Source organism: Coregonus lavaretus (genome assembly GCF_964263955.1).
Source record: "Coregonus lavaretus genome assembly, chromosome: 5".
Taxonomy (NCBI): Eukaryota; Metazoa; Chordata; class Actinopteri; order Salmoniformes; family Salmonidae; genus Coregonus; species Coregonus lavaretus.
The window spans coordinates 3,233,178-3,259,607 of record NC_139992.1 but is presented as its reverse complement, the minus strand read 5'-3'; positions in this window follow the sequence as shown (position 1 = coordinate 3,259,607).

The following is a 26,430-nucleotide window of genomic DNA, read 5'->3' as shown; positions in this document are numbered from 1 at the left end:
ACTTAAATGTAAATGAAATGACTGAACAAAAAAAAGTCAATACCAGACCTGGCCAACCTCGCTCCACTGATCCCTGATCAGAGTCCTGTTCTAGCCCAGCAATAGACCACTTGATTATTAACTCATTAGGTTTGATACGTTGAATCAGGTGTGTTAGTGCTGGGCGGGAACAGAAGCCTGCACACCCAGCAGGTTTGGCCTGCTCCAGTTGTAATAGGTTTATACATAGTGTTGACTTTTAAACTGTATTTTTGTTCACAAGATTTGCTAACACAGGTACACCAAGGATGTACCCTTACTCTCTTGGGACATTTATTGGGACCTCTTCGTCTGCAGACAGGGTTTGACGGCTCTCTATATCTGAGGACAGAAAACGTCACAAAAGAAACAGGCTGCTCAAGTTAGACAGCCCTGAATATTATGTTGCTATATCTCGCTGTCCTCAGCTTTTCTCGCTATGGACTGTAACTGGAGAATATTTTCATAATGTCCTCCCACTAAGGTACCTGCCCTGTCCAGAGTAGCCTTCTCTCCGTTCTCTGACAGCTGGATGTGCTAGCTAATCCTTTCACCCTCTTCCATGGCTGTTAGAAATCAACCTAGCAACAAACGCATTTGGAGTTACAACTATAAATACATCAAGATAGCTAACTAACGTAGCTTATATGATATTTAATTCACGTATCTAGCTATAAAGTATGTAAGTTAGCTAACTAGCGAACATAACATTAGCAGCTCATTTGAGTTAGCCTGCACACTAACTTTCTGTAGCAAGCTAGCTAGCTAATAATACATTGTTTTTGATCACTTTCAAAATATATTTACTTACTTGAATAGGTTCTCCCACTGCCCCTGTTTTCTGGGTCCTTTATAAAGGCTAAATAATGGGCAATCTTCCCGAAGTTTCCAGTGGTAGCAAAACACAGCCTGCCATGTGGACGATGGCAGGACTTCCAACAGACTGAGTTTGGTCTTCCAACATGGCGCTTGGTGCGGTTACCAGGTGATTTGTGATGCAACTGCAAACCCCCTATAAGATAGGAATTACTAATCACTTCACAAACTATCGGAATCCAACCAGAGGGAGGATATCCAACAATTTCAATATTTGATCACCCACAACCTGCATTCAGAATGACTGCTATGGGGAAGGACTTGACAAACAAGACAAACAAGACTACCTAAACCATCAACTCAGTACTGGTACTTCCTGTAAATAGCCATGTTATTACCTGGTACCCCTGCACATCAACTCAGTACTGGTACTCCCTGTATATAGCCATGTTATTACCTGGTACCCCTGCACATCAACTCAGTACTGGTACTTCCTGTATATAGCCATGTTATTACCTGGTACCCCTGCACATCAACTCAGTACTGGTACTTCCTGTATATAGCCACGTTATTACCTGGTAGCCCTGCACATCGACTCAGTACTGGTACTTCCTGTATATAGCCATGTTATTACCTGGTACCCCTGCACATCAACTCAGTACTGGTACTTCCTGTATATAGCCATGTTATTACCTGGTACCCCTGCACATCCACTCAGTACTGGTACTTCCTGTAAATAGCCATGCTATTACCTGGTACCCCTACACATCAACTCAGCACTGGTACTTCCTGTATATAGCCATGTTATTACCTGGTACCCCTGCCCATCGACTCAGTACTGGTACTTCCTGTATATAGCCACGTTATTACCTGGTACCCCTGCACATCGACTCAGTACTGGTACTTCCTGTATATACCCATGTTATTACCTGGTACCCCTGCACATCCACTCAGTACTGGTACTTCCTGTATATAGCCATGTTATTACCTGGTACCCCTGCACATCAACTCAGTACTGGTACTTCCTGTATATAGCCATGTTATTACCTGGTACCCCTGCACATCGACTCAGTACTGGTACTCCCTGTTTATAGCCATGTTATTACCTGGTACCCCTGCACATCGACTCAGTACTGGTACTCCCTGTATATAGTCATGTTATTACCTGGTACCCCTGCACATCGACTCAGTACTGGTACTCCCTGTATATAGCCATGTTATTACCTGGTACCCCTGCACATCCACTCAGTACTGGTACTTCCTGTATATAGCCATGTTATTACCTGGTACCCCTGCACATCAACTCAGTACTGGTACTTCCTGTATATAGCCATGTTATTACCTGGTACCCCTGCACATTGACTCAGTACTGGTACTCCCTGTATATAGTCATGTTATTACCTGGTACCCCTGCACATCAACCCAGTACTGGTACTTCCTGTATATAGACATGTTATTACCTGGTACCCCTGCACATCTACTCAGTACTGGTACTTCTTGTATATAGCCATGTTATTACCTGGTACCCCTGCACATCAACTCAGTACTGGTACTTCCTGTATATAGACATGTTATTACCTGGTACCCCTGCACATCTACTCAGTACTGGTACTTCTTGTATATAGCCACGTTATTGTTTTTAGTGTGTTACTATTTCCTATTTTTAACTCTGCACTGTTGGGAACGTGCTCGTAAGTAAATGGGCACTATAAAATGGGCACTAAATGGGCACTGTAAAGTCTACACCTGTTGTATTTGGCGCGTGTGACCAATTGAATTAAAATTGTAAACTGGAAAAAAAAATACTCGGTAACGGGTGAAATAAGTCCAACCCCCTTACAGATTGGATTCATTTTGAAAAATGTAAGTTATTTATCTTTGTATAGTGTAAGATCAAATAATCAATCAATACGCATGCAGAAACTTAGATATTAAACAAACTATTCTAAAAATCAACCTGCAACAAAGCATTCTGGGAAGACTGATAATGAGGCCCCTCCAAAGTCTTTTCACTCTGAGAAGGTTAACCCAATGAGTTTCATAGTGACGCTGGCGTGATTTTGACTTCTAACCCCTTTTAAACATTGTGTGATTCTACAATTGTACCATTGGATTAGTCTATTTCTTCTGCATATGTTGGTACCAACCATTAGTCTGTGTGGTGAATGGGGGGCTGAGATAGACCTGTGTTTGTGAGGCAAGGGCAGATCCCAAAGGGGCCCGGGGCTGGGTCTTTTTATAAAAATGTCTGTAGCGTCATAATGTTTTGCTCTATCACAAGCTACACAAGAGTCGTTAGAAGGTAAGGGGTTCTTCTACATAGAAGATCATAGGAAATCCCATGACATTGTGTCTATAATACTGTAATAACCTCACATAGTTCCTGTCACCTACTCCAAACTCCACACAGTTACTGAATAGTTGGATATTCATTTCTCACTGAGCAAACTATTTCTGTACTTCATTTTTATCAGGTTTTTACTTTGGCGGACCTTATTTTTTTAATTGACATTTGTCAATAACACTCATTAATGCAACTGTTTTGTTTATGTCAACATTTGTTGTGTTCTACTTGTAGCCCTGGCTGTCCTGAAAAGAAAATAGTAAAACACTTCATTGTGAGGCTAAATATAAAGGGCAATGAATAAAAATTAGGTAAATGAAAAGCCAATTTTTGCTGGGGTCTCGGGACTGTTAGGGTTAATGTAAATGAACTCAACACAGTCGAGAAAAACAACACCCTGCCGTGGTGATTCCACTGTGATTCAAATAGCACTTCATGTATTCACTGCAGGTGGTGTCAGTTTTAATCCCACTGGTGTTAAGAATCAACACTCAGGTATAAACACTTTTTACCTTAACAGCAAACTTGCTTAGTTCATTCCATACATCTGGTTGGTAAATTCATGTATGTTGACAAAAGTGAAAATATTGTATAATTTTCTTGTTACAAATCCTCTCAATAAACACCAAACACCTTGAATGTAGAAATGATTAACAGACAGTGCCATCTTCTCACCCATCTACACACAATACCCCAGAGTGAAAACATGTTTTTAGAAATGTTTGATAATTTGTTTAAAAATGAAATACAGAAATATCTAATTTATGTAAGTATTAACACCCCTGAGTCAATACTTTGTAGAAGCACCTTTGGCAGTGATTACAGCTGTGAGTCTCTCTGGGTAAGTCTCTGAAGAGCTGTCCATACCTGGATTATACAATATTTGCCCATTATTATTTTCAAGATTCTTCAAGCTCTGTCAAATTGGTTGCTGCTCGTTGCTAGACAACCTTTTTCAAGTCTTGCAATAGATTTTCAGCAGCTTTAAGTCAAAACTGTAACTCAGCCACTCAGGAACATTCTCTGCCTTCTTGGTATACAACTGCAGTGTATACAGTGCCTTGCAAAAGTATTCATCCCCCTTGGTGTTTTTCCTATTTTGTTGCATTACAACCTGTAATTTAATTTCTTTTTTTTTTGGATTTCATTTAATGGAACAAGTGTGAAAATAAACCAATTACTTGTTACAAATAATTCTAAAAAATAAATAACGGAAAAGTGGTGTGCGTGCATATGTATTCAACCCCTTTTGCTATGAAGCCCCTAAATAAGATCTGGTGCAACCATTACCTTCAGAAGTCACATAATTAGTTAAATTAAGTCCACCTGTGTGCAATCTAAGTGTCACATGATCTGTCACATGATCTCAGTATATATACACATATTCTGAAATGCCCCAGAGTCTGCAACACCACTAAGCAAGGGGTACCACCAAGCAAGCGGCACCGTGAAGAACAAGGAGCTCTCCAAACAGGTCAGGGACAAAGTTGTGGAGAAGAACAGATGAAGGTTGGGTTATAAAAAAATATCAGAAACTTTGAACATCCCACGGAGCACCATTAAATCCATTATTGAAAAATTTAAAGAATATGGCACCACAACAAACCTGCCAAGAGAGGGCCGCCCACCAAAACTCACGGACCAGGCAAGGAGGGCATTAATCAGAGAGGCAACAAAGAGACCAAAGATAACCCTGAAGGAGCTGCAAAGCTCCACAGTGGAGATTGGAGTATATGTCCATAGGACCACTTTAAGCCGTACACTCCACAGAGCTGGGCTTTACGGAAGAGTGGCCAGAAAAAAGCCATTGCTTGAAGAAAAAAATAAGCAAACACGTTTGGTGTTCGCCAAAAGGCATGTGGGAGAGTCCCCAAACATATGGAAGAAGGTACTCTGGTCAGATGAGACTAAATGTAGCTTTTTGGCCATCAAGGAAAACACTATGTCTGGCGCAAACCCAACACCTCTCATCACCCGAGAACACCATCCCCACAGTGAAGCATGGTTGTGGCAGCATCATGCTCTGGGGATGTTTTTCATCGGCAGGGACTGGGAAACTGGTCAAAATTGAAGGAATGATGGATGGCGCTAAATACAGGGAAACCTGTTTCAATCTTCCAGAGATTTGAGACTGAGACGGAGGTTCACCTTCCAGCAGGACAATGACCCTAAGCATACTGCTAAAGCAACACTCGAGTGGTTTAAGGGGAAACATTTAAATGTCTTGGAATGGCCTAGTCAATTCCCAGACCTCAATCCAATTGAGAATCTGTGGTGACTTAAAGATTGCTGTACACCAGCATAACACATCCAACTTGAAGGAGATGGAGCAGTTTTGCCTTGATTAATGGGCAAAAATCCCTGTGGCTAGATGTGCCAAGTTTATAGAGACATACCCCAAGAGACTTGCAGCTGTAATTGCTGCAAAAGGTGGCTCTACAAAGTATTGACTTTGGTGGGGTGAATAGTTATGCACGCTCAAGTTTTCAGTTTTTTTGTCTAATTTGTCTTATTTGTTTCACCCAAAAAATAATTTTGCACCTTCAAAGTGGTAAATCAAATGATACAAACCCCCAAAAAAACTATTTTAATTCCAGGTTGTAAGGCAACAAACTAGGAAAAATGCCAAGGGGGGTGAATAGTTTCGCAAGCCACTGTATTTGGCCTTGTGTTTTAGGTTATTGTCCTGCTGAAAGGTGAATTCATCTCCCAATGTCTGGTGGAAAGCAGACTGAACCAGGTTTTCCTTTAGGATTTTACCTGTGCTTATCTCCATTCCGTTTATTTTTATACTGAAAAACTCCCTAGTCTCTGTCAATGACAAGCCTACCCATAACATGATGCAGCCACCACCATGCTTGAAAATATGAAGAGTGGTACTCAGTGATGTGTTGGATTTGCCCCAAACATAACACTTTGTATTCAGGACATGAAGTTAATTTGTTTGCCATTTTTATGCAGTATTACTTTAGTGCCTTGTTTTGGAATATACAGTTGAAGTCGGAAGTTTACATACACCTTAGCCAAATACATTAAAACTCAGTTTTTCACAATTCCTGACATTTAATCCTAGTAAAATTCCCTGTCTTAGGTCAGTGGGGATCACCACTTTATTTTAAGAATGTGAAATGTCAGAATAATAGTAGAGAGAATTATTTATTTCAGCTTTTATTTCTTTCATCACATTCCCAGTGGGTCAGAAGTTTACATACACTCAATTAGTATTTGGTAGCATTGCCTTTAAATTGTTTAACTTGGGTCAAACATTTCGGGTAACCTTCCACAAGCTTCCCACAATAAGTTGAGTGAATTTTGGCACATTCCTCCTGACAGAGCTGGTGTAACTGAGTCAGGTTTGTAGGCCTCCTTGCTCGCACACGCTTTTTCAGTTCTGCCCACAGACTTTCTATAGGATTGAGGTCAGGACTTTGTGATGACCACTCCAATACCTTGACTTTGTTGTCCTTAAGCCATTTTGCCACAACTTTGGATGTATGCTTGGGGTCATTGTTCATTTTGAAGACTCATTTGCGACCAAGCCTTAACTTCCTGACTGATGTCTTGAAATGTTGCTTCAATATATCCAGATAATTTTCCTTCCTCATGATGCCATCTATATTGTGAAGTGCACCAGTCCCTCCTGCAGCAAAGCACCCCCACAGCATGATGCTGCCACCCCCGTGCTTCACGGTTGGGAGGGTATTCTTCGGCTTGCAAGCAGCCCCCTTTTTCCTCCAAACATAACGATGGTCATTTTGGCCAAACAGTTCTATTTTTGTTTCATCAGACCAGAGGACATTTCTCCAAAAAGTACGATCTTTGTCCCCATGTGCAGTTGTAAACCGTAGTCGGGCTTTTTTATAGCGGTTTTGGAGCAGTGGCTTCTTCCTTGCTGAGCAGCCTTTCAGGTTATGTCGATATAGGACTCGTTTTACTGTGGATATAGATACTTTTGTACCTGTTTCCTCCAGCATCTGGACAAGGTCCTTTGCTGTTGTTCTGGGATTGATTTGCACTTTTCGCACCAAATTACGTTAATCTCTAGGAGACAGAACGCGTCTCCTTCCTGAGCGGTATGACGGCTGCGTGGTCCCATGGTGTTTATACTTGCGTACTATTGTTTGTACAGATGAACGTGGTACCTTCAGGCATTTGGAAATTGCTCCCAAGGATGAACCAGACTTGTGGAGATCTACAAATTTTTTTCTGAGGTCTTGGCTGATTTATTTTGTTTTTCCCATGATTTCAGGCAAAGAGGCACTGAGTTTGAAGGTAGGCCTTGAAATACATCCACAGGTACACATCCAATTGACTCAAATTATGTCATTTAGCCTATCAGAAGCTTCTAAAGCCATGACATCATTTTCTGGAATTTTCCAATCTGTTTAAAGGCAGAGTCAACTTAGTGTATGTAAACTTCTGACCCACTGGAATTGTGATACAGTGAATTATAAGTGAAATAATCTGTCTGTAAACAATTGTTGGAAAAATGACTTGTGTCATGCACAAAGTAGATGTCCTAACCGACTTGCCAAAACTATAGTTTGTTTACAAGGAATTTGTGGAGTGGTTGAAAAACTAGTTTTAATGACTCCAACCTAAGTGTATGTAAACTTCCGACTTCAACTGTATGTATTCTGTAAAGGGTTCCTTCTTTTAATAATAATAAGCCATTTAGCAGACGCTTTTATCCAAAGCGACTTAAAGTCATGCGTGCATACATTTTTTGCGTATGGGTGGTCCCGGGGATCGAACCCACTACCTTGGCGTTACAAGCGCCGTGCTCTACCAGCTGAGCTACAGAGGATCACCCTGTCAACTAGGTTAGTATTGTGGAGTAACTACAATGTTGTCGATCCATCCTCAGTTTTCTCCTATCACAGTAAACTGTTTTAATGTCACCATTTACCTCATGGTGAAACCCTCAGGGATCAATTCTAGATCCCATACAATTAGACACTTGATGAGGGCTGGAATTCAAATGGTGAACCTGCAATGTTTATGCAATGTGTTTGTTTATGAGCTTCTGTCCATGGACACACACTTCACACACTTCACCCTATGTTACATTTTGTTGCTTTCCTATATGTTCTTGGATTTTGTTCTTAACACTGTACTTCACATAACAGTACGTTGACTTTGTCCATGCCTCAGATATCCCAGCTGGCGTGTCCCACCTTACGCAAAAAAAAATTGATTTAAAATAGTGTTGCTTAGTTACAAGGCATTATTTCTTATTTAAATGTGAGGGCTTACAAGTGCTTTAGCTCTCCTCCTGGCTGTGCTATTCTGTTTGACCATATCGAGCGTATCTCACTCCTATCCATACCTATTGGTAAATAAGTAATATTGGTCCGGATTGTTCCACCTGTAGATGGTCTACAAATAGTCATACTATTAACAAACTATCTGTTGATAAGCAACCGCCTGCTAAGGTTACAATTAGGGTTAGGGTTAGGGTTAGGTTTTGGTTTAGAATAAGAGTTAGGGTAAGGGTAAGGGTTAGGACTAGGGTTAGGGTAGGGTAAGTAGATAGTTAGTTAAAATGTTACAGATAGTCTGTAGAGCATTTATGGATGGACTTTCCAAATAAAGGGTTACCGTAATATTTAGTAAAGCCTCCGACCTTGCATATAGAAATTACACACTACAATGTCTGATCTTCCTCTAAACAGACACTGTGTCATTTAATATTCTGATCTCCCTCTTCCTCTTTCATTTGTAGAGTGTGGAACATAAATGAGATAGAGAAAAGAGAATTACTATTGAAAACTACACAGTGCCGTGGGTTCACACTGAGATAAAGCTAAAAACAACATACACAGCTAGTTTAGTATCTCCTACAGATCAACATAATAGACAATATCCTACAGATTAACATAATAGAGTATCTCCTACAGATTAACATAATATAGTATCTCCTACAGATTAACATAATAGAGTATATCCTACAGATTAACATAATAGAGTATCTACTACAGATCAACATAATAGAGTATATCCTACAGATTAACATAATAGAGTATATCCTACAGATTAACATAATAGAGTATCTCCTACAGATCAACATAATAGAGTATCTCCTACAGATTAACATAATAGACAATATCCTACAGATTAACATAATAGAGTATCTCCTACAGATTAACATAATAGAGTATATCCTACAGATTAACATAATAGAGTATATCCTACAGATTAACATAATAGAGTATCTCCTACAGATCAACATAATAGAGTATCTCCTACAGATTAACATAATAGACAATATCCTACAGATTAACATAATAGAGTATCTACTACAGATTAACATAATAGAGTATATCCTACAGATTAACATAATAGAGTATCTCCTACAGATTAACATAATAGACAATATCCTACAGATTAACATAATAGAGTATCTCCTACAGATTAACATAATAGACAATATCCTACAGATTAACATAATAGAGTATCTCCTACAGATTAACATAATAGAGTATATCCTACAGATTAACATAATAGAGTATCTCCTACAGATTAACATAATAGAGTATATCCTACAGAATAACATAATAGAGTATATCCTACAGATTAACATAATATAGTATCTACTACAGATTAACATAATAGAGTATCTCCTACAGATTAACATAATATAGTATATCCTACAGATTAACATAATAGAGTATCTACCACAGATTAACATAATAGAGTATCTCCTACAGATTAACATAATAGAGTATATCCTACAGATTAACATAATAGAGTATATCCTACAGATTAACATAATAGAGTATCTCCTACAGATTAACATAATAGAGTATATCCTACAGATTAACATAATAGAGTATATCCTACAGATTAACATAATAGAGTATCTCCTACAGATTAACATAATAGAGTATCTCCTACAGATTAACATAATATAGTATCTCCTACAGATTAACATAATAGAGTATCTCCTAAAGATTAACATAATAGAGTATATCTGTCACGATTTTTGCCGAGGCTGCTCCTTCTCCTTGTTCGGGCAGGCTTCGGCGGTCGTCGTCCCCGGAGTACTAGCTGCCACCGTTCGTTGTTTCTGTGTTCGTTTTGGTTTGGTCTGTTTTGGTACACCTGTTTCTCATTTTGTCTTGATTATGTGTCCTTTAAGTTCTCGTTGTTTCTGTCTTGTGGTTGTGTGTAGTTGTTCATTTGTCAGCAGGTGTTTCCATGTCAAGTTTATGCTCTATTTCTGTAGAGAGTCCGCACTATTGTGCGTGTTTGGTTTATTACGCTGAGTGCGTTATTTTTCTTGTGCCTCCGGCTCTGTTTGTAGCCGTTCATTCTGTGGACTTGATTAAAGTATTTTGGACTACTTCTGCATCCTGCATCTGATTTCCACACCACCCCTACGCCAGCTCTGACAATATCCTACAGATTAACATAATAGAGTATATCCTAAAGATCAACATAATAGAGTCTCTCCTACAGATTAACATAATAGAGTATCTCCTACAGATTAACATACTAGAGTATATCCTACAGATTAACATAATAGAGTATCTCCTACAGATTAACATAATAGAGTATCTCCTACAGATTTACATAATAGAGTATATCCTACAGATTAACATAATAGAGTATCTCCTACAGATTAACATAATATAGTATATCTTACAGATTAACATAATATAGTATCTCCTAAAGATTAACATAATGACTATATCCTACAGATTAACATAATAGAGTATCTCCTACAGATTAACATAACAGAGTATCTCCTACAGATTAACATAATATAGTATCTACTACATATCAACATAATAGAGTATCTACTACATATTAACATAATATAGTATATCCTACAGATTAACATAATAGAGTATCTACTACATATTAACATAATAGAGTATCTCCTACAGATTAACATAATATAGTATCTCTTACAGATTAACATAATATAGTATCTCCTAAAGATTAACATAATGACTATATCCTACAGATTAACATAATAGAGTATCTCCTACAGATTAACATAACAGAGTATCTCCTACAGATTAACATAATATAGTATCTACTACATATTAACATAATAGAGTATCTACTACATATTAACATAATATAGTATATCCTACAGATTAACATAATAGAGTATCTACTACATATTAACATAATAGAGTATCTACTACAGATTAACATATTAGAGTATCTCCTACAGATTAACATTATAGAGTATATCCTACAGATTAACATAATAGAGTATCTACTACAGATTTACATAATAGAGTATCTCCTACATGTTAACATAATAGAGTATCTCCTACAGATTAACATAATAGAGTATCCATTACAGATTAACATAATAGAGTATCTCCTACAGATGAACATAATAAAGTATATCCTACAGATTAACATAATCGCGTATCTACTACAGATTAACATAATATAGTATATACTACAGATTAACATAATAGAGTATCTCCTACAGATTAACATAATAGAGTATCTACTACTGTTTAACATAATAGAGTATATCCTACAGATTAACATAATAGAGTATATCCTACAGATTAACATAGACTATCTACCACAGATTAACATAATATAATATATCATACAGATTAACATAATATAATATATCCTACAGATTAACATAATAGAGTACATCCTACAGATTAACATAATAGAGTATCTCCTACAGATTAACATAATAGACTATATCCTACAGATTAACATAATATATTATATCCTATAGATTAACATTATAGACTATCTCCTACAGATTAACATAATAGAGTGTATCCTACAGATTAACATAATAGAGTATCTCCTACAGATTAACATAATAGAATATCTCCTACATATTAACATAATAGAGTATATCCTAAAGATCAACATAATAGAGTCTCTCTTACAGATTAACATAATAGAGTATCTCCTGCAGATTAACATAATAGAGTATATCCTACAGGTTAACATAATAGAGTATATCCTACAGATTAACATAATAGAGTATCTCCTACAGATTAACATAATATAGTATCTCCTACAGATTAACATAATAGAGTATCTACTACGATTACCTGCTGTACTTCGCTCCGCAGGTAATATGACACATTACATTACAATGGAACGATTTGATTAGTGTAATGTTAGCTAGCTACATAGTTGTATTTGTATGAAAGATAAAGGTTAGCTAGCTACATAGTTGTATTTTTATCAAAGATAAAGGTGTAGAATAGAGAAACTATCGAGGTTAGCTAGCCAGCTACATTCGTTCGCAGCGACGCCGTTTTTCAAACAAAGTCAACACCGCAGCCATTGCTAGCTAGCCAACACTACCAGCTAGCAGTACTGTAGCAACTAAATACAATATCCTTTTAGCCAGCTACATTCGTTCGCAGCGACGCCATTTTTCAAACAATGTCAACACCGCAGCCATTGCTAGCTAGCCAACGCTACCAGCTAGTAGTACTGTAGCAACTAAATACAATATAATTTTAGCCAGCTACATTCGTTCGCAGCGACGCCGTTTTTCAAACAAAGTCAACACAGCAGCCATTGCTAGCTAGCCAACACTACCAGCTAGCAGTACTGTAGCAACTAAATACAATATCATTTTAGCCAGCTACATTAGTTCGCAGCGACGCCGTTTTTCAAACAAAGTCAACACCACAGCCATTGCTAGCTAGCCAACACTACCAGCTAGCAGTACTGTAGCAGCTAAATACAATATAATTTTAGTCAATGAGAATTTTGCAACATAAAGCTTCCCTTTCTGAACATTCGAGATGTGTAGTCCACTTGTGTAGCTAGCATGACTGAATTTGTGCTAGCTAGCCAACGTTTAATTATTGCTGCGTTATGAAAGGAACTAGACACGGACACGAATTATCTGTTTAGTGTGTTAACACACTATTGGTAGTTTGTTGTAACCAAGTATTGGTGCTAATCCGTGTGTTAATGGATGCTAGCATGTTAGTTAGCTATGGCGTCATAGGATACGGTGCCCTGGGCGGTTTTCATGGAAGAATACTGTACCAAGTTAGCTAGCTGAATAAAGTAAGTTAGAGTCTATTCCTAGAAACATTGAACCGCTGTAGTTTACAACAATTATAATTTCTAAAGTGGAAGTTGGGAGAGTTATATTAAGGTTTTTCAGTAAAACAATTATAGTTTCTGAGGTGGAAGTTGGGAGAGTTATATTTGGGAGTTGTGGTGAGGGAGGCCCCACTCTCTCCTTTCCCAGATGTTTAGTTCATTTCATTCCGATCTCCTCTGCATTATTGTAGCCATTTGCTGCAGCCTGTCAACTATGCCTCTGCCTATCCCTGTTCTCTCCTCTCCGCACAGGCTACACAAACGCCTCACACCGCGTGGCTGCTGCCTCTCTAACCTGGTGGTCCCTGCACGCACCACCCACCTGGAGTTCCAGGTCTCAGGCAGCCTCTGGAACTGCCGTTCTGCTGCCAACAAGGCAGAGTTCATCCCAGCCTATGCTACCCTCCAGTCCCTCGACTTCTTGGCGCTGACTGAAACATGGATTACCACTGAAAACACTGCTACTCCTACTGCTCTCTCCTCGTCTGACCATGTGTTCTCGCATACCCCGAGAGCATCTGGTCAGCGGGGTGGTGGCACAGGAATTCTCATCTCTCCCAAGTGGACATTCTCAATTTTTCCACTAACCCATCTGTCTATCTCCTCATTTGAATTCCATGCTGTCACAGTCACTAGCCCATTTAAGCTTAATATCCTTGTCATCTATCGCCCTCCAGGTTCCCTTGGAGAGTTCATCAATGAGCTTGACGCCTTGATAAGTTCCTTTCCTGAGGATGGGTCACCCCTCACAGTTCTGGGGGATTTCAACCTCCCTACGTCTACATTTGACTAATTTCTCTCTGCCTCCTTCTTTCCACTCCTCTCCTCTTTTGACCTCACCCTCTCACTGTCCCCCCCTACTCACAAGGCAGGCAAAAACGCTTGACCTCATCTTTACTAGATGCTGTTCTTCTACTAATCTCACTGCAACTCCCCTCCATGTCTCCGACCACTACTTTGTATCCTTTTCTCTCTCGCTCTCCTCCAACACTACTCACTCTGCCCCTACACAGATGGTAATGCGCCGCCGCAACCTTCGCTCTCTCTCTCCCGCTACTCTCTCCTCTTCCATCCTATCATCTCTTCCCTCTGCTCAATCCTTCTCCCTCCAATCTCCTGATTCTGCCTCCTCAACCCTCCTCTCCTCCCTTTCTGCATCCTTTGACTCTCTATGTTCCCTATCCTCCCGGCCGGCTCGGTCCTCCCCTCCAGCTCCGTGGCTTGATGACTCATTGCGAGCTCACAGAACAGAGCTCCGGGTAGCTGAGCGGAAATGGAAGAAAACTAGACTCCCTGCGGACCTGGCATCTTTTCACTCCCTCCTCTCTACATTTTCTTCATCTGTTTCTGCTGCTAAGGCCACTTTCTACCACTCTAAATTCCAAGCATCTGCCTCTAACCCTAGGAAGCTCTTTGCCACATTCTCCTCCCTGCTGAATCCTCCTCCCACCCCCCCCCCCCCTCCTCCCTCTCTGTGGATGACTTCGTCAACCACTTTGAAAAGAAGGTTGACGACATCCGATCCTCGTTTGTTAAGTCAAATGACACTGCTGGTCCTGCTCACACTGCCCTACCCTATGCTTTGACTTCTTTCTCCCCTCTCTCTCCAGATAAAATCTTGCGACTTGTGACTGCAGGCCGCCCAACAACCTGCCCGCTTGACCCTATCACCTCCTCTCTTCTCCAGACCATCTCCGGTGACCTTCTCCCCTACCTCACCTCGCTGATCAACTCATCCTTGACCGCTGGCTATGTCCCTTCCGTCTTCAAGAGAGCGAGAGTTGCACCCCTTCTCAAAAAACCAACACTCGATCCCTCTGATGTCAACAACTACAGACCAGTATCCCTTCTTTCTTTTCTTTCCAAAACTATTGAGCGTGCCGTCTTTAGCCAACTCTCTTGCTATCTCTCTCAGAATGACCTTCTTGATCCAAACCAGTCAGGTTTCAAGACTGGTCATTCAACTGAGACTGCTCTTCTCTGTGTCACGGAGGCTCTCCGCACTGCTAAAGCTAACTATCTCTCCTATGCTCTTGTCCTTCTAGACCTGTCTGCTGCCTTTGATACTGTGAACCATCAGATCCTCCTCTCCACCCTCTCCGAGCTGGGCATCTCCGGCGCGGCTCACTCTTGGATTGCGTCCTACCTGACCGGTCGCTCCTACCAAGTGGCGTGGCGAGAAGCTGTCTCCGCACCACGTGCTCTCACCACTGGTGTCCCCCAGGGCTCAGTTCTAGGCCTTCTCCTATTCTCGCTATACACCAAGTCACTTGGCTCTGTCATATCCTCACATGGCCTCTCCTATCATTGCTACGCTGACGATACACAACTAATCTTCTCCTTTCCCCCTTCTGATAACCAGGTGGCGAATCGCATCTCTGCATGTCTGGCAGACATATCAGTATGGATGACGGATCACCACCTCAAGCTAAACCTTGGCAAGACGGAGCTGCTCTTCCTCCCGGGGAAGGACTGCCCGTTCCATGATCTCGCCATCACGGTTGACAACTCCGTTGTGTCCTCCTCCCAGAGTGCGAAGAGCCTTGGCCCTGGACAACACCCTGTCGTTCTCCGCTAACATCAAGGCGGTGACCCGATCGTGTAGGTTCATGCTCTACAACATTCGGAGAGTACGACCCTGCCTTACACAGGAAGCGGCACAGGTCCTAATCCAGGCACTTGTCATCTCCCGTCTGGATTACTGCAACTCGCTGTTGGCTGGGCTCCCTGCCTGTGCCATTAAACCCCTACAACTCATCCAGAATGCCGCAGCCCGTCTGGTGTTCAACCTTCCCAAGTTCTCTCATGTCACCCCGCTCCTCCGCACACTCCATTGGCTTCCAGTTGAAGCTTGCATCTGTTACAAGACCATGGTGCTTGCCTATGGAGCTGTGAGGGGAACGGCACCTCCGTACCTTCAGGCTCTGATCAGTCCCTACACCCAAACGAGGGCATTGCGTTCATCCACCTCTGGCCTGCTGGCTCCCCTTCCTCTGTGGAAGCATTGTTCCCGCTCAGCCCAGTCAAAACAGTTCGCTGCTCTGGCACCCCAATGGTGGAACAAGCTCCCTCACGACGCCAGGACAGCGGAGTCACTCACCACCTTCCGGAGACATTTGAAACCCCACCTCTTTAAGGAATACCTGGGATAGGATAAAGTATCCTACTATCCTACAGATTAACATAATAGAGTATCTCCTACAGATTAACATAATAGAGTATATCCAGATTAACATAATAGAGTATATCCTACAGATAAAAATTAATAGAGTATCTCCTACAGATTAACATAATAGATTATATCCTAAAGATTAACATAATAGAGTATTTCCTACAGATTAACATAATAGAGTATATTCTACAGATTAACATAATAGAGTATCTCATATAGATTAACATAATATAGTGTATCCTACAGATTAACATAATAGAGTATCTCCTACAGATTAACATAATATAGTATCTACCTAAAATTAACACAATAGAGTATCTACAACAGATTAACATAATAGAGTATCTACCTAAAATTAACACAATAGAGTATCTACAACATATTAACATAATAGTATATCTTACAGATTAACATAATAGAGTATCTCCTACAGATTAACATAATAGACTATATCCTACAGATTAACATAATATAGTATCTCCTACAGATTAGTATAATAGACTATATCCTACAGATCAACATAATAGAGTATCTCCTACAGATTAACATAATAGAGTATCTACTACAGATTAACATAATATATTATCTCCTACAGATTAACATATTAGAGTATCTCCTAGAGATTAACATAATAGAGTATCTACTACAGATTAACATAATAGAGTATCTCCTACAGATTAACATAAAATAGTATCTCCTACAGATTAACATAATAGACTATATCCTACAGATTAACATAATAGAGTATCTCCTACAGATTAACATAATATACTATATCCTACAGATTAACATAATAGAGTATCTCCTACAGATTAACATAATAGAGTATCTCCTACAGATTAACATAATAGACAATATCCTACAGATTAATATAATAGAGTATCTCCTACAGATTAACATAATAGAGTATATCCAGATTAACATAATAGAGTATATCCTACAGATTAACATTAATAGAGTATCTCCTACAGATTAACATAATAGATTATATCCTACAGATTAACATAATAGAGTATCTCCTACAGATTAACATATTAGAGTATCTCCTAGAGATTAACATAATAGAGTATCTACTACAGATTAACATAATAGAGTATCTCCTACAGATTAACATAAAATAGTATCTCCTACAGATTAACATAATAGACTATATCCTACAGATTAACATAATAGAGTATCTCCTACAGATTAACATAATAGACTATATCCTACAGATTAACATAATAGAGTATCTCCTACAGATTAACATAATAGAGTATATCCTACAGATTAACATAATAGACAATATCCTACAGATTAATATAATAGAGTATCTACTACATATTAACATAATAGAGTATCTCCAGATTAACATAATAGAGTATATCCTACAGATTAACATTAATAGAGTATCTCCTACAGATTAACATAATAGATTATATCCTACAGATTAACATAATAGAGTATCTCCTACAGATTAACATAATAGACTATATCCTACAGATTAACATAATATAGTATCTCCTACAGATTAATATAATAGACTATATCCTACAGATCAACATAATAGAGTATCTCCTACAGATTAACATAATAGAGTATCTACTACAGATTAACATAATATATTATCTCCTACAGATTAACATATTAGAGTATCTCCTAGAGATTAACATAATAGAGTATCTACTACAGATTAACATAATAGAGTATCTCCTACAGATTAACATAAAATAGTATCTCCTACAGATTAACATAATAGACTATATCCTACAGATTAACATAATAGAGTATCTCCTACAGATTAACATAATAGACTATATCCTACAGATTAACATAATAGAGTATCTGCTACAGATTAACATAATAGAGTATCTCCTACAGATTAACATAATAGAGTATCTACTACAGATTAACATAATAGAGTATCTACTACAGATTAACATAATAGATTATATCCTACAGATTAACATAATAGAGTATTTCCTACAGATTAACATAATATAGTATCTCCTACATATGAACATAATAGAGTATCTACTACAGATGAACATAATAGAGTATCTCGTACAGATTAACATAATAGAGTATCTCCTACAGATTAATATAATAGAGTATCTACTACAGATTAACATAATAGAGTTTCTCCAACATATTATCATAATAGAGTATCTCCTACAGATTAACCTAATAGAGTATCTCCTACAGATTAACATAATAGAGTATCTACTACATATTAAAATAATAGAGTATCTCCTACAGATTAACATAATATAGTATCTACTACAGATTAACATAATAGAGTATATCCTACAGATTAACATAATAGAGTATCTACTACAGATTAACATAATAGATTAGCTCCTACAGATTAACAAAATAGAGTATCTACTACAGATTAACATAATAGAGTATCTCCTACAGATTAACATAAGAGTATATCCTACATATTAACATAATAGTGTATCTACTACAGATTAACATAATACAGTATCTCCTACATATGAACATAATAGAGTATCTACTACAGATGAACATAATAGAGTATCTCGTACAGATTAACATAATACAGTATCTCCTACAGATTAACATAATATATCATACAGATTAACATAATATCGTCTCTACTACAGATTAACATAATAGAGTATCTCCTACATATGAACATAATATAGTATCTACTACAGATGAACATAATAGAGTATCTCGTACAGATTAACATAATAGAGTATCTCCTACAGATTAACATAATATAGTATCTCTTGCAGATTAACACAATAGAGTATCTCCTACAGATTAACATAATAGAGTATCTCCTACAGATTGACATAATAAAGTATCTACTACAGATTAACATAATAGAGTATCTACTACAGATTAACATAATAGAGTATCTCCTACAGATTAACATAATATAGTATCTACTGCAGATTAACATAATAGAGTATATCCTACAGATTAACATATTAGAGTCTCTCCTACAGATTAACATAATAGACTATATCCTACAGATTAACATAATACAGTATCTCCTACAGATTAACATAATATAGTATCTACTACAGATTAACATAATACAGTATCTCCTACAGATTAACATAATATAGTATCTCCTACAGATTAACATAATAGAGTATCTCCTACAGATTAACATAATAGAGTATCTACTACAGATTAACACAATAGATTATCTCCTACAGATTAACATTATATAGTATCTACTACAGATTAACATAATAGAGTATATCCTACAGATTAACATATTAGAGTCTCTCCTACAGATTAACATAATAGACTATATCCTACAGATTAACATAATAGAGTATCTCCTACAGATTAAAATAATAGAGTATCTCCTACAGATTAACATAATAGAGTATCTACTACAGATGATAATAATAGAGTATCTCCTACAGATTAACATAATAGAGTATCTCCTACAGATTAACATAATAGAGTATCTACTACAGATTAACATAATAGAGTATCTCCTACAGATTAACATAATAGAGTATATCCTACAGATTAACATAATAGAGTATATACTACAGATTAACATAATAGAGTATATCCTACATATTAACATAATAGAGTATCTACTACAGATTAACATAATATAGTATATCCTACAGATTAACATAATATAGTATCTACTACAGATTAACATAATATAGTATCTACTACAGATTAACATAATATATTATCTCCTAGAGATTAACATAATAGAGTAAATCCTACAGATTAACATAATATAGTATCTATTACAGATTAACATAATAGAGTATCTCCTACAGATTAACATAATAGAGTATCTCCTACAGATTAACATAATAGAGTATCTCCTACAGATTAACATAATAGAGTATCTCCTACAGATTAACATAATATAGTATCTCCTACAGATTAACATAATAGAGTATCTCCTACAGATTAACATAATATAGTTTCTACTACAGATTAACATAATAGAGTATATCCTACAGATTAACATAATAGAGTATATCCTACAGATTAACATAATATAGTCTCTCCTACAGATTAACATAATAGAGTATCTCCTACAGATTAACATAATATAGTTTCTACTACAGATTAACATAATAGAGTATATCCTACAGATTAACATAATAGAGTCTCTCCTACAGATTAACATAATAGAGTATCTCCTACAGATTAACATAATAGAGTCTCTCCTACAGATTAACATAATATAGTATCTACTACAGAATCAAAGATTGATGACAGAGGAGGTAACAAATATCCTCAGAAGTATTTGTTCATTCCTGAGCTAGCAGCATCAGTCCTCCCTTCTACCTACTTCTCCACGTCTGCTGCCTCAGCTTCTTACAGCCAAATGACAGAGAGAGAGAGCGAGAGAGAGAGAGCGTGAGAGAGAGAGAGAGAGAGAGAGAGAGAGAGAGAGAGAGAGAGAGAGAGAGAGAGAGGGAGCGAGCGAGCGAGCGAGAGGGGGGAGGGAGGGAGAGAGGGAGGAGGGGAGAGTGTGTGTGCGTGTGTGTGTGTGCGTGTCTGTGTGTGTGTGTGTGTGTGTGAGTGCGTGTACGTGTGTGTGCGTGTCTCTATGTGTGTGTGCGTGTGTGTGTGTGTGTGTGGAAAGCAGTACGATGCAGAAAGAGAGAAAGAGAGATACTGCTGAATCCTGGTTGGCTGGGGAGCAGGGGCTGACTCAGTGGATCTAGAGATAGGCAGAGAGAGAGAGAGAGAGAGAGAGAGAGAGAGAGAGAGAGAGAGAGAGAGAGAGAGAGAGAGAGAGAGAGAGAGAGAGAGAGAGAGAGAGAGAGAGAGAGAGAGAGAGAGAGAGAGAGAGAGACAGATAGACAGGGAGAGAAACAGAGAGCCCTTTCCTCGACCAGTGGCTGTCTTCCATTGGCTCGGAGCACTGGACCGGCAAACAGCAAACACTACAACACCATGCCTGTTTCTGTCGCTACAGCAAATCTCTCCCATTACAGCTACCACTACCGCGCAGCGTCTTCACTAGAACCAGCCAGCACTCAGACAGAGAATCAGAGAGAGAGAGCGGAAGCCCTCTGAAGACAGGCTCAGCGGAGTGAAGAAACAGAGACTGAGGCTGAGGCTGGACCCGGGCTACAGAGTTACAGACTGAGGCTGAGGCTGGACCCTGGGCTACAGAGTTACAGACTGAGGCTGAGGCTGGACCCTGGGCTACAGAGCTACAGACTGAAGCCAAGCAGCTGCTGTGTTTCTGTTCCTGCTGCTGGAGCTCCATGCGAGAGGAGAAGAGTGGAGCGGGGGGGAAGAGAGAACTACTGTCGAGAGTCTGGAAGAAGGAAACTACGCCCACATAGCAACACAACTCTGAAGAGGCTCAGAGAGACAGACTGACTGACTCTGAAGAGGCACAAAGAGACAGACTGACTGACTCTGAAGTGGCTCAGAGAGACAGACCGACTGACTCTGAAGAGGCTCAGAGAGAGAGACTGACTGACTCTGAAGAGGCTCAGAGAGACAGACCGACTGACTCTGAAGTGGCTCAGAGAGACAGACTGACTGACTGACTCTGAAGTGGCTCAGAGAGACAGACCGACTGACTCTGAAGTGGCTCAGAGAGACAGACCGACTGACTCTGAAGTGGCTCAGAGAGACAGACCGACTGACTCTGAAGTGGCTCAGAGAGACAGACCGACTGACTCTGAAGTGGCTCAGAGAGACAGACCGACTGACTCTGAAGTGGCTCAGAGAGACAGACCGACTCACTCTGAAGTGGCTCAGAGAGACAGACCGACTGACTCTGAAGTGGCTCAGAGAGACAGACCGACTGACTCTGCTGCTCCAGTGATGCTCAAGTCTACGCTGTGATGCTCCAGGAGCCTTCTCTTCACTGACATGAGGAAAGCTTCTCTCAACCCCTGACTGAAGGACTGACCCCAGGGTTGCGATCAGAGCAGTGGCGGATACTGACAACACATAGCAGGTCTTAAAAGGAGTTCTATACAGTCCTTCTAGATATGAGACTGTAGAATTCTCTTGACTTCTGACTGTCAGGGCATGGAACTCTTAACGGCCCCGTTAAAAGGACTTTGAGTACAGATTCTGTAGATCTGCGGTCAGACTCTTAAGAAGTAATTGTTTTCTTCTGTTGATTCTGACTGTTTGTCCGTGCGCTCGGTGGAAGCCCCGGAACGTTACTCATGGCTTGCTACTACATCGTCATCAGCTCTACTCACCTCAGCAACGGACACTTCAGGAACGTCAAGGGAGTTTTCCGCGGCCCCCTCAGCAAGAATGGCAACAAGAACTTGGTAAGTACTGTATGTCTTAACTTTGTCTTATTTATTACTTTCTCCTTCGTGTCTGAGTGAGTATCTGGTACTTTCTCCTTCGTGTCTGAGTGAGTATCTGGTACTTTCTCCTTCGTGTCTGAGTGAGTATCTGGTACTTCCTCCTTCATGTCTGAGTGAGTATCTGGTACTTCCTCCTTCGTGTCTGAGTGAGTATCTGGTACTTCCTCCTTCGTCTCTGAGTGAGTATCTGGTACTTCCTCCTTCGTGTCTGAGTGAGTATCTGGTACTTCCTCCTTCATGTCTGAGTGAGTATCTGGTACTTCCTCCTTCGTGTCTGAGTGAGTATCTGGTACTTTCTCCTTCGTGTCTGAGTGAATATCTGGTACTTCCTCCTTCGTGTCTGAGTGAGTATCTGGTACTTCCTCCTTCGTGTCTGAGTGAGTATCTGGTACTTTCTCCTTCGTCTCTGAGTGAGTATCTGGTACTTCCTCCTTCGTGTCTGAGTGAGTATCTGGTACTTCCTCCTTCGTGTCTGAGTGAGTATCTGGTACTTCCTCCTTCGTGTCTGAGTGAGTATCTGGTACTTTCTCCTTCGTGTCTGAGTGAATATCTGGTACTTCCTCCTTCGTGTCTGAGTGAGTATCTGGTACTTCCTCCTTCGTGTCTGAGTGAGTATCTGGTACTTCCTCCTTCGTGTCTGAGTGAGTATCTTGTACTTCCTCCTTTGTGTCTAAGTGAGTATCTGGTACTTTCTCCTTTGTGTCTGAGTGAGTATCTGGTACTTCCTCCTTCGTGTCTGAGTGAGTATCTGGTACTTCCTCCTTCGTGTCTGAGTGAGTATCTGGTACTTCCTCCTTTGTGTCTGAGTGAGTATCTTGTACTTCCTCCTTTGTGTCTGAGTGAGTATCTGGTACTTCCTCCTTCGTGTCTGAGTGAGTATCTGGTACTTCCTCCTTTGTGTCTGAGTGAGTATCTGGTACTTCCTCCTTCATGTCTGAGTGAGTATCTGGTACTTCCTCCTTCGTGTCTGAGTGAGTATCTGGTACTTCCTCCTTCGTGTCTGAGTGAATATCTGGTGCTTGTGTTCTCTGCTACGCCAGGCTGGAGGGGAGCATTCCAGAACTTGTAACTGTAGTATTTAATATTTATTATGATGCTGGGTTCCAAATAGGATTAAAACAATGACATCACAACAACAGCCTACATCATAAATAACACAATACATCATACAATACATTATTACATGATTCCTCTCTTATTAAAGATGTACAATATAATATCCACAATAACACAATGTCTGTGTGTAAAATGTGGGTGTTAGAGTGTGTGTGAGTATGCGTGTGTGTGTGTGTGTGTGTCTTCAAAAGTCAGGATGGAACATTGGAACTAAATGTAACTCTGCAGTTTGTGACTCTCACCATTCTGTTCTGTCCATAAGAACATTGGAACTAAATTTGCTCTTAACTTTTATTAACTTGATTTAGTTGGACTTGGAAGCAGACAGTAAGTCTCTCTACCTTACTCTTTTTTAGTTGGACTAGGAATCAGACAGGAAGACTCTCTACCTTACTCTTTTTTAATTGGACTAGGAAGCAGACAGTAAGACTCTCTACCTTACTCTTTTTTAATTGGACTTGGAAGCAGACAGGAAGACTCTCTACCTTACTCTTTTTTAATTGGACTAGGAAGCAGGCAGTAAGACTCTCTACCTTACTCTTTTTTAATTGGACTTGGAAGCAGACAGTAAGACTCTCTACCTTACTCTTTTTTAGTTGAACTTGGAAGCAGACAGGAAGTCTCTCTCCTTACTCTTTGCCTCTTAGTCTTCTTCCATGGAAGACCCCTCACAACATTTTGTGTAAAGGCATGTGATGTAAACACATTATGCTAGTGTCGGGTTGCTTCAGTTCAGACTGTTTGCTATTTGCCACAGAAAAAGTTAAGAGCTAATTTAGTTCCTATGTTCTTTCCAGACTGTTGACAGAACAGAACAGAATGGGTGAAGTGTCGCAGATGGATATGTTCTGACCAGTGGCCGTGTCTAAATTCCTACCAGATGGATGGCGAGGATGCTGCTAATCTCTCAACACGCAGTCATAGTCCTTAATCATCCCTTTACTGTAGGTAGGGGTTTAGTCTGATGCCAATGAATCCTTCTGTTTGTCCAACCAGAGACTAGCATTCTAGAATAAACATTCCAAATTCCAATTGCAAATTCCACAATCAGAACTCGGAATCTGGGGCAACACAGTGGGGAAATTAGGGAACAGGAGAGCTATGTCTAGAGATGTGCTTGGATAGATTTCCTATCTATGAATTATGTAGACAAAAGTGTGATCTCTCCATTGTTTGTCATATTTAGGAAGATCATCGCCCACACTAGATATTAATCTAATTAAAATTCAAGAGTTCCTGAAAGGAAAAAATGCTTTGACTTTTTAAAGCTTTGAATATGAATATGAATATGCTGCTGATGAAATGTCTTATGCTCTCCCTCAAAACCTCCAGCAGCCGAGCAGAACAGAGCTTTCCTGACAGCCGACTCTCCCTCTTTAAAGAATCGGAAATGATTTGAGATGAAATATTGAAGCGCTCTATTCCCACTCATGTAGTAGCAGCAGCATGCTGCCTGCTCCTCCTCCTCCTCCCTCTCACCTCCTCCTCCTCCTCCTCCCCTCCTCCTCCTCCCTCTCACCTCCTCCTCCTCCTCCCTCTCCTCTCCACCTCCCTCTCCTCCTCCTCCTCTCACCTCCCTCCTCCTCCTCCTCCATCTCCTCCTCCTCCTCCTCCTCCTCCTCCTCTCACCTCCTCCTCCTCCTCCTCCCTTCATCCTCCTCCTCCCTCTCCTCCTCCTCCTCCCTCACCTCCTCCTCCTCCTTCTCCTCCTCCTCCATCTCCTCCTCCTCCTCCCTCTCCTCCTCCTCCCTCTCCTCCTCCTCCCTCTCACCTCCTCCTCCTCCCTCTACTCTCCTCCCTCTCCTCCTCCCTCTCACCTCCTCCTCCTCCTCCCTCTCACCTCCTCCTCCTCCCTCTCACCTCCTCCTCCTCCCTCCCATCTCCTCCTCCCTCTCGCCTCCTCCTCCCTCTCACCTCCTCCTACATCTCTCCTCCTCCCTCTCACCTCCTCCTCCTCCCTCTCACCTCCTCCTCCATATCTCGTCCTCCCTCTCACCTCCTCCTCCATATCTCCTCCTCCCTCTCACCTCCTTCTCCATCTCTCCTCCACCTCCCCTCTCACCTCCTCGAAACGTATGATTTTTGTTTTAGATTCCGTCTCTCACAGTTGAAGTGTACCTATGATAAAAATTACAGACCTCTACATGCTTTGTAAGTAGGAAAACCTGCAAAATCGGCAGTGTATCAAATACTTGTTCTCCTCACTGTAGCTGGTGCGTCAGGTGGCAGGGGCACTGAGAAGGGAGCAGGCACACAGCAGAAGCAGCAACAGATTGTTTAAAGACAATAGGAAAGAATAGAGTTACCTCCCCTCATCACTGTGGCAAGGGCTGGTTGCTGTGGAACATTACCCAGGCTCCATCACCCCTCTACCACCCCTCACCGCTATCGCTTCACTCCATCGTTCACTGCCGGGAGACCTGATGTCATTTAATCTAGAATTACTGAGGCCCGGGAGCAGAGGAGGGGAGTGATGGGGGATGTCCCTTCCTGGCACTGCACACAGACACTGTAAATATGCCTCCCTGCTCTGCTCTGTTTAGCCTTCTCTCTCTCTCTCTCTCTCTCTCTCTCTCTCTCTCTCTCTCTCTCTC